Genomic DNA, 12,195 nt, shown 5'->3' on the forward strand with positions numbered 1-12,195 from the left:
GTATTTTGTTTTTTTTCCTCCCTCTATTGCTCCATTGAGGACATTTTCTCTAGAAAGGAGCAAATGTTTTAGTTTTTTTTTTTTTTTTTTTTTTTTAATTTGTGCAATATACGATTCATCACAATGATTAATTTGGTGAAAAATTCACCAGTAAAAACAAAGTCAAGAAAGGTAGGGGGAAAAAAAAAAAAAATCAGGAGCAAATGAGCAACTTGTGAGCTACATACGTGAAATTTTTTTAAAAAAGTTTTCAGTAACTAAGGGGTTAATTTTTTTTTTTCCATAAAAGGAATAAAACCCATCATCTGCCTAGCAAGAAAAATGCAATAAGTCATGGTGACAGATCCAGGACGGGATTTATCGAGCCATTGACATCTTTGTGGTTTATACCTGCGATAAGATGGGCCGTCCTGCACACGACAGCAGGAGACGGCGGCCGCTGGAATCCATCATCCACACTACTAATATCCAATCACTGTGTGCGAGTATATAGTATATACATATACTGGAGAATCTAGAGTCAGTATATAGAATGGCTGCAAACACTGAAGTCAGAAGGAAAAGCCCTACATGGGGAGAAATCACGTCCAAATCCACTGACACCATAAGGCGCTGTTCACACAGTGGATTTCACATTGGAAACCAAATCTTCTTTTAATGCTTTTCCTATTGGATTTCGGTGGAAAATCCACTTTCCTGTTATTTCCAAGTTATTTTCACAATAAGGTTTTGAAAACATCAAAATGAAAAAGAAAAAAAAAAAAAAAAAAAAAAAAAAAAAGATAAAATGAGATGTCGCTCCTTTGATGAGAATTCCAAGTGGAATTTGCTCCAAAGTTAAAAGGCTGCAAAAAAAAAACGTGGAAAAATATGCTTAAAAAAAATTCTTTAAAAAATGAAAAAGTTAAAATAAAATAAAAAAGCGGCGATTCCTGGAGTAGATTCCTCTGACATCTCCCCCAAAAAATAAAGGTCCCTGCACTCGGCTGATATTGTTGCAGAACTGCCGCCGACTGCGCGACCACGGAGAAATCCTTCATAATAATTAGTGGCAATAGTCAGATCATGGCCAAGATCAGGAGCGGCAGCACATGTGCGCGGGCCGGAGGTGTAAGGCGGCACATGTGCGCGGGCCGGAGGTGTAAGGCGGCACATGTGCGCGGGCCGGAGGTGTAAGGCGGCACATGTGCGCGGGCCGGAGGTGTAAGGCGGCACATGTGCGCGGGCCGGAGGTGTAAAGCGGCACATGTGCGCGGGCCGGAACTGTAAGGCGGCACATGTGCGCGGGCCGCATGTGTAAGGCGGCACATGTGCGTGGGCCAGAGGTGTAAGGCGGCACATGTGCGCAGGGCTAGAGGTGTAAGGCGGCACATGTGCGCAGGCCGGGGGTGTAAGGCGGCACATCTCCGCGGGCCGGGGTGTAAGGCGGCACATCTCCGCGGGCCGGGGTGTAAGGCGGCACATCTCCGCGGGCCGGGGTGTAAGGCGGCACATCTCCGCGGGCCGGGGTGTAAGGCGGCACATCTCCGCGGGCCGGGGTGTAAGGCGGCACATCTCCGCGGGCCGGGGTGTAAGGCGGCACATCTCCGCGGGCCGGGGTGTAAGGCGGCACATCTCCGCGGGCCGGGGTGTAAGGCGGCACATCTCCGCGGGCCGGGGTGTAAGGCGGCACATCTCCGCGGGCCGGGGTGTAAGGCGGAACATCTCCGCGGGCCGGGGTGTAGGGCGGCACACCTGCGCAGGCCGGGGGTGTAGGGCAGCAGATTACGGATGCCGTCCCGTATACAGACAGCACCGATGTAAACTAGATGGAGAGAATGGCGCGGTGGCCGATGTGGAGGAGAAGTTTGTTGCATCTTTTTGCAGTTTTTTCCGTCTTCACATCATCTCACGTTCGGATGATTTTCTGACACTTCTGCCCCTACATTTTTCCGCACGGTCACACTTTTTACCTAAGTCGCTCCCACTTGTTGAATAAACAGGAATGACACAAAGAGCTTCAGAAACACAAAATACAGGAAATCTAGAAGAAAATCATGTTGGTTTTCTAAGTTTCTCCCTGCAACTTGTTAGTGAATAATGTGCAGCACGCAGCGGGCAGCACAGTGCAGGGATCAGGGCTGCAAATTGTGCAAAACACAGACGTTAACAGCCCCATAAAACTGTGCGTACCGCTAATAGTAGCCGGCCGTGAGGGCACTATGGACCCACTACATCGGGACCGCTTGGTACCTGCAGAGGTTTTGATATTGTAGTTTTTTTGCCCCATTATGAAGAAACATTTCTTGCATTTAAAAAAATAAATAAATCACCAAAAACTCATCGTGTGACCATAGCCTAAGGCTGTGTGCACATGGAGGTTTCCAGCGGAAGCCATGCAAGGAAATTCTCCTTCTTTGGGAAGATTTCCGTTGTTTGCAGCCTCTATGATTGGACTTGTGGGGTAACGATCTGCACCTAGCAGACCCCCTTAGCTCTGGGTCCAGGGCTTCCATTAGGAATTTCAGGGTCTCATACTGGCAACATTTTTGGGCCCCCTTGAGACTCCGCCCCGGCTCTACCCAAGCTCCGCCTCCCCCCTCCTCGAACCTTCCAATGTCCCACCCCCCACTCTTGGAAAAACTCCACTTCTGCACCACGTCCTCACCAATCACAAATTAACAGCTCCCATCTAACACCAGATCACATACATAGCCGGCAGCTTTTGTTTTAGCCAAAAGAATTTTTAAGCCGCTACTACGGAAAGGCTATAAAGGCACAGATGATTGGCCTATGGGAGACCAAAACATCCAACACCGCGGAGACACCATCACGTGTTTCTCAACGCAGTGATTCCAGAACACTGCCCCCATCCCTTATGGGAAATATGCAGATGCATGTAAAGAAGCTGCGGAGACACCATCACGTGTTTCTCAACGCAAGCAGTGAATAGCCAGGCCTTTCCCCGGGAGGGAACAACCACGGGAAGGGCAGCATCCTATGAAGGAAAGCCACCTATGCCAAGCATGGTATCCATCCACAGACAGCTGTTTCGGGGTTCTACTAGGCACTGCTCCTAATAGCCAGATTCCTACTCCACACTGATGAGGGGCCAAAACCCCGAAACAGCTGTCTGTGGATGGATACCATGCTTGGCATAGGTGGCTTTCCTTCATAGGATGCTGCCCTTCACTACGGAAAGGTAGACACGCAGCCCTACTTTACTCTCAACTATTAAACATTTCTTAAACTATCCAACACTTATTTTAGGTATATTTTATTTATTTTTCTTTAAGGAAATGTGTCACATACTTTAAAATAACCAATAATACCACATAAAAGTGACAAATACCGTCACACCATGGAGGGACCACATATTACCACCACATAGTGACCGAATAATACCATGCACAGTACAAGGAACAAATACCGCCACCATGGCCCGACCACATTTCACCACCATATACTGACACAATACAATACTGATCATTAATAAAAAATAAAAAAAAACAATAATAATATCACCATACCTGCAATTATACACAGAAGCTCTGTACATAGTATACAGTGTATAGAGTCAGTTTACAAGTAATACAGTGATCACCAGTGACATTATACACAGGAGCTCTGCATATAGTGTATAGTGTCCATGTACACGTAATACAGTGCTCAATAGTGACATTATACACAGGAGCTCTGTATACAGTGTATAGTGTCCGTGTACACTTAATACAGTGATCACCAGTGACATTATACACAGGAGCTCTGCATATAGTGTCAGTGTACACGTAATACAGTGATCAGTAGTGACATTATACGCAGGAGATCTGTACATAGTACACTGTGTATAGTGTAAGTGTACATGTAATTCAGTGACCACTAGTGACATTACACAGAGGAGCTCTGTACATAGCATATAGTGTCAGTATACAGGTAACACACAGACTTACCAGTGACGTCTCTAGTTGAAGTCCTTCATTTTCGCTTTTCCTCTTCATCCAGCGCACAACGCCATCACTTCTTCCAGCCAGGAATCGTCTCTGCAGAATATAACACATAGTTATCTAGAGCACCGCTTCCAGAGCACATTCCCCACTTTTTTCCCCAACTTCTACACTACACCAGATAAAAAAAAGTGACATAGTGCCGCCATGCACAGTAACAGGCCCCTCAATTCATCATTTGCTCTCCCACACTTTCAATACAGCATCATGTCTGTTCCCTCACCTTCAAGTTATCATTTGCTGTTAACCACCCCCCAGTGTCAATCCATAATCATTGGCTTGTGCCCACCCCCAATCCAGCATCATTTACTCTCCTCCACCCCCAATTCATCATTTGCTCTCCCCCACCCTCAATTCATCATTATTTGTTCTCCCCCCTCCCCCTCTCAATTCATCATTATTTGCTCTCCTTCACCCTTAATATATCATTTGCTGTCCCCCGCCTCCAGGCTTAAATCCTCTGCGCTCTCACCCTCAATGCATCATCATTTGCTGTCCCCTACCCTAATATATGGCACCTTGCCTTTCCAGTCTGAGATGCTTTGTCACCATGATTGTGGGTTTCTCTGTGGCACATATGTGACAGGGCGTTAGGGAGGACTGCCTCTATACAATCAGAGGGTGGTGAGGTATGCATGAAAACTTTTTTGGAGAAAATGCAGGAACGTCCACTCATAGAAACGATATCTTATTTCAGATACATAAAAAAAACAGTTCTGTCGGCTCATTCAGGCATATCTGAGTGCTCTGAATCACAGAGATCTCTAGGACTAAGAGCGGCCAGCACCGCCTGAGAAGCGTCAGAAATGTCTGTATGAGCCGACAGAACTGTTTGTTATGGATCTGAAATAAAGCGTATCATTGGTATAGATGGACGCACCGGCTGTTTCTCCAAAAAAGCTTTCATGTGGGTTACACTGGGCTGCGGTGTGAAGCGGGTCCCACATGTGAGGTGACGCTATACTACACGTAATGTCGGCGAGTTCATTTCCTTACACTTTGTGTTCTCTTTGGAGATTGTATGTTCCTGACAAAAAATAGTCCAGAGGAAAAATGTGTAAGACCGGGGGGTCACACGAGTGATGATGGTTGTCTCATGCAAGAGAATCGGCTCAATCATGCTACTGACACTCAGATCAAACATCTTAGTGTGATCTGAGTCTCTGGGATGAAAGAACTGAAGCACATTGAGACGACAGAGGACATAATTTCTACACTGTCTGAGGTTGTGGTTGTCAGACTGCACTCAGATGACAGCTGAGTGCAGCCCGATGTTTAACACGTATCCATAGATTTCAGTGGGTGCGTGTGATCCGAACTCCAGAGCCACTCGCAGCACGCTGCAGATTTTTTCCACAGGCCAATTTCAGTCTGTAGAAGAAAAAAAAAAGTGTAATGGTTATGTTCCCACAGTCAGGAAAGCTGCGGGTTGGACGCAGTGTCCAGATGTTACAGCATGCGTGCACCGGCACCCACGGCTTCCCTGCGGAGACGGACATGCAGCGCGACTTTCCAGATTGCAGGATGTCAGTTGTGGAGACGCTCCGTCTCTGCAAGAAAAATCTCACCCGTACAATGTAATGGGCACGATGATGCCACGCGGTTCAGTGACCACATGCAACGAAAGCACTGCCGGTTCCTGAGTGTGGGAATATTCCCTAAATGACACCAGTGGGAATCTTGAAAGGGGGTCGGGGGGCTGCCATGTCCTGTCAGGGGGGGGGGCTGCCGTGTCCTGTCAGGGGGGGGGCTGCCGTGTCCTGTCGGGGGGGGGGGGGGCTGCCGTGTCCTGTCAGGGGGGGGGGGGGCTGCCGTGTCCTGTCAGGGGGGCTGCCGTGTCCTGTCAGGGGGGGCTGCCGTGTCCTGTCAGGGGGGGCTGCCGTGTCCTGTCAGGGGGGGGGGGCTGCCGTGTCCTGTCAGGGGGGGGGGGGGCTGCCGTGTCCTGTCAGGGGGGGGCTGCCGTGTCCTGTCAGGGGGGGGGGGCTGCCGTGTCCTGTCAGGGGGGGGGGGCTGCCGCGTCCTGTCAGGGGGGGGGGGGGCTGCCGTGTCCTGTCGGGGGGGGCTGCCGTGTCCTGTCGGGGGGGGGGGGTTGACGCGTCCTGTCGGGGTGGGGGCACGTGTCCTGTCAGGGGGGGCCCACGTGTCCTGTCAGGGGGGGGGCCACGTGTCCTGTCAGGGGGGGGGCCCACGTGTCCTGTCAGGGGGGGGGCCCACGTGTCCTGTCAGGGGGGGGCCCACGTGTCCTGTCAGGGGGGGGGCCCACGTGTCCTGTCAGGGGGGGGGCCCACGTGTCCTGTCAGGGGGGGGGCCCACGTGTCCTGTCAGGGGGGGGCCCACGTGTCCTGTCAGGGGGGGGGGCCACGTGTCCTGTCAGGGGGGGGGCTCACGTGTCCTGTCAGGGGGGGGCCCACGTGTCCTGTCAGGGGGGGCCCACGTGTCCTGTCAGGGGGGGCCCACGTGTCCTGTCAGGGGGGGGCCCACGTGTCCTGTCAGGGGGGGGCCCACGTGTCCTGTCAGGGGGGGGCCCACGTGTCCTGTCAGGGGGGGGCTCACGTGTCCTGTCAGGGGGGGCCCACGTGTCCTGTCAGGGGGGGCCCACGTGTCCTGTCAGGGGGGGGGCACGTGTCCTGTCAGGGGGGGGCCCACGTGTCCTGTCAGGGGGGGGCCCACGTGTCCTGTCAGGGGGGGGCCCACGTGTCCTGTCAGGGGGGGGCCCACGTGTCCTGTCAGGGGGGGGGCCACGTGTCCTGTCAGGGGGGGCTCACGTGTCCTGTCAGGGGGGGGGCCCACGTGTCCTGTCAGGGGGGGGGGGGCTGCCGTGTCCTGTCAGGGGGGGGGGGGGCTGCCGTGTCCTGTCAGGGGGGGGCTGCCGTGTCCTGTCAGGGGGGGGGGGGCTGCCGTGTCCTGTCAGGGGGGGGGGGCTGCCGCGTCCTGTCAGGGGGGGGGGGGGCTGCCGTGTCCTGTCGGGGGGGGCTGCCGTGTCCTGTCGGGGGGGGGGGGGTTGACGCGTCCTGTCGGGGTGGGGGCACGTGTCCTGTCAGGGGGGGCCCACGTGTCCTGTCAGGGGGGGGCCACGTGTCCTGTCAGGGGGGGGGCCCACGTGTCCTGTCAGGGGGGGGGCCCACGTGTCCTGTCAGGGGGGGGCCCACGTGTCCTGTCAGGGGGGGCCCACGTGTCCTGTCAGGGGGGGGGCCCACGTGTCCTGTCAGGGGGGGGCCCACGTGTCCTGTCAGGGGGGGGCCCACGTGTCCTGTCAGGGGGGGGGCTCACGTGTCCTGTCAGGGGGGGGGCCCACGTGTCCTGTCAGGGGGGGCCCACGTGTCCTGTCAGGGGGGGCCCACGTGTCCTGTCAGGGGGGGGGCCCACGTGTCCTGTCAGGGGGGGGGCCCACGTGTCCTGTCAGGGGGGGGCCCACGTGTCCTGTCAGGGGGGGGCTCACGTGTCCTGTCAGGGGGGGCCCACGTGTCCTGTCAGGGGGGGCCCACGTGTCCTGTCAGGGGGGGGGCACGTGTCCTGTCAGGGGGGGGGCCCACGTGTCCTGTCAGGGGGGGGGCCCACGTGTCCTGTCAGGGGGGGGCCCACGTGTCCTGTCAGGGGGGGCCCACGTGTCCTGTCAGGGGGGGGGGCCACGTGTCCTGTCAGGGGGGGCTCACGTGTCCTGTCAGGGGGGGGCCCACGTGTCCTGTCAGGGGGGCCCACGTGTCCTGTCAGGGGGGGGGCCCACGTGTCCTGTCAGGGGGGGGGCCCACGTGTCCTGTCAGGGGGGGGGCCCACGTGTCCTGTCAGGGGGGGGCCCACGTGTCCTGTCAGGGGGGGGCCCACGTGTCCTGTCAGGGGGGGGGCCCACGTGTCCTGTCAGGGGGGGGGCCCACGTGTCCTGTCAGGGGGGGGGCCCACGTGTCCTGTCAGGGGGGGCCCACGTGTCCTGTCAGGGGGGGGCCCACGTGTCCTGTCAGGGGGGGGGCCCACGTGTCCTGTCAGGGGGGGGGCCCACGTGTCCTGTCAGGGGGGGGCCCACGTGTCCTGTCAGGGGGGGGCCCACGTGTCCTGTCAGGGGGGGGCCCACGTGTCCTGTCAGGGGGGGGGCCCACGTGTCCTGTCAGGGGGGGGCCCACGTGTCCTGTCAGTGGGCTTCTCTGCAGGAGGTGAGGGGTCCCCTGCACAGACCACCCTGTGCTCTTATCTATAGCTGATACAGACTGACAGGGGTCAGGACATAGCGGCGTCCTCAGTGAGCGGCTGCTGTGCTGATAGTATGGCTGTCACTGAGCACACCGGGGATGGAGCCGCCATCACACCGTCCACACCTCACACAGGCTCAGTCACACTCACCGGGGGCTGCGCTGCTCCTGACTGAGGAGAGAATACCGCTGAGCCCGCGCTGAGCAGTGATTGGATGGTGGGAAGTCCCGCCCTCCTGGGGCTCAGCACTGGCTGGCTCTCCCAGCTGTCAGTCACAGTGAGGCTCCTGCTCCCTTCACACACGGCTCTGGCTTATGAAAACTCTGACAGGAGACCTCCAGTCCATACAGCAGTGAGGTAACAATGCCCTGATGGCGGCCCTGTCTGGTCACAGCACCACACACTGGGCAGGGCACAGACCACTCACCTGTCACAGGTAGAGGCCGGAGGGTGCAACCTGCTAATCACACACCTGAGCCAGGAGCAAAGCCAGACACAAGCCCCAATGTACAGTGTCTGCAGGATGGTAGGTGAGGAGCACGGGTCTATGGCTGAAAACGACATTTTTCTGCACCTGCCTGGCGCCCCCCTTACCTGCCTGACCCCAGCGCCCCCTTACCTGGCCGGCTCCAGCGCCCCCTTACCTGCCTGACCCCAGTGCCCCCCTTACCTGCCCGGCCCTAGCGCCCCCTTACCTGGCCGGCCCCAGCGCCCCCTTACCTGCCTGACCCCAGTGCCCCCCTTACCTGCCCGGCCCTAGCGCCCCCTTACCTGCCCGGCCCTAGCGCCCCCTTACCTGCCCGGCCCTAGCGCCCCCTTACCTGCCCGGCCCTAGCGCCCCCTTACCTGCCTGACCCCAGTGCCCCCCTTACCTGCCCGGCCCCAGCGCCCCCTTACCTGCCTGGTGCCCCCCTTACCTGCCCGGCCCTAGCTCCCCCTTACCTGCCTGGTGCCCCCCTTACCTGCCTGGTGCCCCCCTTACCTGCCCGGCCCTAGCTCCCCCTTACCTGCCTGGTGCCCCCCTTACCTGCCCGGCCCTAGCACCCCCTTACCTGCCTGGGGCCCCCCTTACCTGCCCGGCCCTAGCTCCCCCTTACCTGCCTGGGGCCCCCCTTACCTGCCCGGCCCTAGCACCCCCTTACCTGCCTGGTGCCCCCCTTACCTGCCCAGGTGCATGAGCTGGACGCTGCTCTGGATCCCCCCGATCTGCCCCATCTCCGCAGACAGGTGAGGTGCCGCTCGCTGTTGGTGACGTGTCTTTGTGCGTGGTAGTCGGGGCGCAGTCTGGCACAAAAATGCAGGAAAGTCTCTTCCCACGTATTCCATGTCCATCCTCTCTCCTGTCCATGTGTCGCCATGCGGAGTGCAGTGGTGGCGGCTTTACACCACTGGATCCGCCGCTCAGCATTGTGCTTGGTGATGTACGGCCTCTCCTATGTATTTAATGTGTCTATACACGATACGATGGTTGTGTCACAGACGTTGCACAGAGCCGTCATTTCTGGCCACAGAGTCCTTCTAATCCACATCCCGACATTGCAGAAAGTGTTCAGGTCACTCTCAATAGCTTCCGCCTATAAAACTGGTAATTAGTTTCCATGGAAACAAATTCCCATCAACTCAGACAGAGGACGGGAAAAACTTGCTTATTTCTTGAGCTGCAATGAGAGGTGACACTTCGCCCCACGTAACGCTTGTACCCAGGACAGAGGCTGTAGCATGGGGTCCGGAGCCCCCCGCCGGTCCGAGCATTGCACAGCGTGTATGGATGGGACGAACGGTTATCGGTGCAGACGCCGCACACCTGCCAGAGGAGTTAATTTTTACAGTTCTGACCACTGTCCCTTTTTGAGGAACGCTTCAATGGATCCCACCGATTCTGACATTGTTTTTTTTGTGACATATTGTACTTTGTTAGTGGTAAAATTTCTTTGATATGACTTGTGTATATTTATGAAAAACAACAGAAATGCGTCCAAAATTTTGAACATTTTGCAATTTTCAAACTTTTAATTCGTATGCCCTTAAATCAGAGAGTGATGTCACACAAAATAGTTAATAAATAACATTTATTCGGACTCCCATGACAGCACTACGAGAGAGGGGATCCGCCCTTCAGGAACAGGAAACCTACAGATACAAAAGGGCGGCACCTCTCCCCATGCATCAGTTGGTTTCCTGTTCCTGGAGGGACAGGATCCTACAGATTTCATCTCGTAAGGAGCCCAGGCCGGCCGGTCGAATCTGGTAGCGGGGGGGGGTCTCCTACCTCGACCGGTGCGGAAAGTCCTGGAGACGCCACGGTGGTCCAGGCTGGACTGCACGTCAGTGGCGTTGGGAGCAGGGTCCGGAGGATTCCTTGTCTCCGGAAGCCGGCGTTGGTAAGTTTCATTCCCCCCCCCTGAGCAGACGGCGGCAGTGAGGTGCGGTGGTGTGGTTGCGGCGTCGGAAGTGGAGCGCCGTCCGGAGCACTGCTGGGCATTCCCGGCGTCCTGCATCGCTCACTGAGGGTTTCCGGAACGCTGGGGCGCCGGGGGTGGAGCCGGCAGGCGCTTCCGGTTTGCGGGTTGACTGCGCATGCGCGGTCTTTCCAAAATGGCGGCGCCCATGGTCCGGTCGCCGGTTCTTCTGTACTACCACCGCTAACCTCCCAGCTGCAGCCTGATCATCAGGAACCAATGGGGAACACGCCAGGTGGCCTGCTGACCGGAATACAGGGGGATATAAGCAGGTGTTGGCGATAGAACCCTGCTTTTGGCCACAGCTTCATCATGGCAGATGATGGTGAGCAGCAGCCTCAACTTCTGGATAAAGTACGGCAGGAAGCCGTGGGAAAGGAGCATATCAGAAGTGACCAGTCCAGCCGTAAAAGCTCATCCAGGCAAGGATCTAGAGCTTCGACTGGCAAGGAGCCCCCTCGTGTTCCGGTACCTTTCTCTTTGGCGTACACTGGTAAGTGATCTACGTGAATGTTCACTCAGTGACGCGGGCCCCTTATACTTTGTCATTCTAGGGGAAGAGAAGTGCAAAGTCGAAACATAAGGAGTGTGCCCTATGTGAAGTTCCCTTACCAGATTCCTACCCTAAAAAATTGTGTGCCTCCTGTATACAACAGACGGTGAGGTCTACAGGAGTGGAGGGGTTGAGTGACATCAGGCTAGATAGATGGTATCACCCTTATTGTCCTCCCCTAGGTAGCGGAAGAATCTGCTTCTACGGCTAATCTGCGTGAGATGATCCGTACAGAAGTAAGGGAATCCCTGCGGTCTATGTCCCAGGCGGGAAGTTCAAAACAGAGAGCCTCGGTGATCTCTGATTCGTCAGAGGAAGATAAAGAGGAAGGTTCTTATCGCTCAAATCTCTCTTCCTCGTCATCGGAAGAGGAATCTGGCCGATTCTGTCTGCCTCTGGACCGGGTGGATAAGTTAGTCAAGTCGGTCAGAGGTACGATGGGCCTAGAAGAGCCTAAGACTCAGCCTTCCCGTCAGGAGCTAATGTTCAGCGGCTTGGAACACAAGAAACGCAGATCCTTCCCGGTGATTGATAAGATTCAAGACCTGATTCTCCGGGAATGGAAAAAACCGGAGAAGAAAGGTTCTTTGCCACCGGCTTTAAAGCGCAGGTATCCCTTTGAAGATACGGATGTGGATACCTGGGACAAGGCCCCTAAATTAGATGCGGCGGTGGCGAAGGCATCTAAGAAAGCAGCTTTACCTTTCGAGGACATGGGGTCCCTTAAAGACCCTCTTGACAGGAAGGCGGAGATCTTCCTTAAGGGTACGTGGGAGATGGCAGCCGGATCCTTGAGGCCAGCAGTGGCTGCGACTTGTACAGCCAGATCCCTAATGGTCTGGCTGGAACAGTTGGAATCCCAGCTTAAAGAAGGCGCCTCCAGGAATTCTATTCTAGGTGCGCTTCCAGTGATTCAGGATGCTGCGGCTTTCTTGTCGGACGCGTCGGTGGACTCGGTCAGAATGGCGGCCAGAGCAGCAGGACTCTGCAACGCGGCTCGAAGAGCCTTATGGTTGAA

At 55.9% G+C, this 12,195-nt stretch overlaps 1 long non-coding RNA gene across 2 annotated transcripts in view; it reads right to left on the reverse strand.

Annotated features, from left to right (window-relative positions):
• The window catches only part of LOC138652088 (uncharacterized), a 194,535-nt gene extending 186,181 nt beyond the window's left edge, over positions 1 to 8,354 (reverse strand). For both annotated transcript variants that reach the window (XR_011315570.1, XR_011315569.1), the window contains exons 1-2: positions 8,316 to 8,354; positions 3,930 to 4,019 (exon numbers count right to left, since the gene is read on the reverse strand). This is a non-coding gene — a long non-coding RNA (uncharacterized lncRNA). The remainder of the gene's footprint in view (positions 1 to 3,929; positions 4,020 to 8,315) is intronic.
• Positions 8,355 to 12,195: the final 3,841 nt, after the last annotated feature.

The sequence above is a fragment of the Ranitomeya imitator genome, chromosome 10 (genome assembly GCF_032444005.1).
Source record: "Ranitomeya imitator isolate aRanImi1 chromosome 10, aRanImi1.pri, whole genome shotgun sequence".
Taxonomy (NCBI): domain Eukaryota; kingdom Metazoa; phylum Chordata; class Amphibia; order Anura; family Dendrobatidae; genus Ranitomeya; species Ranitomeya imitator.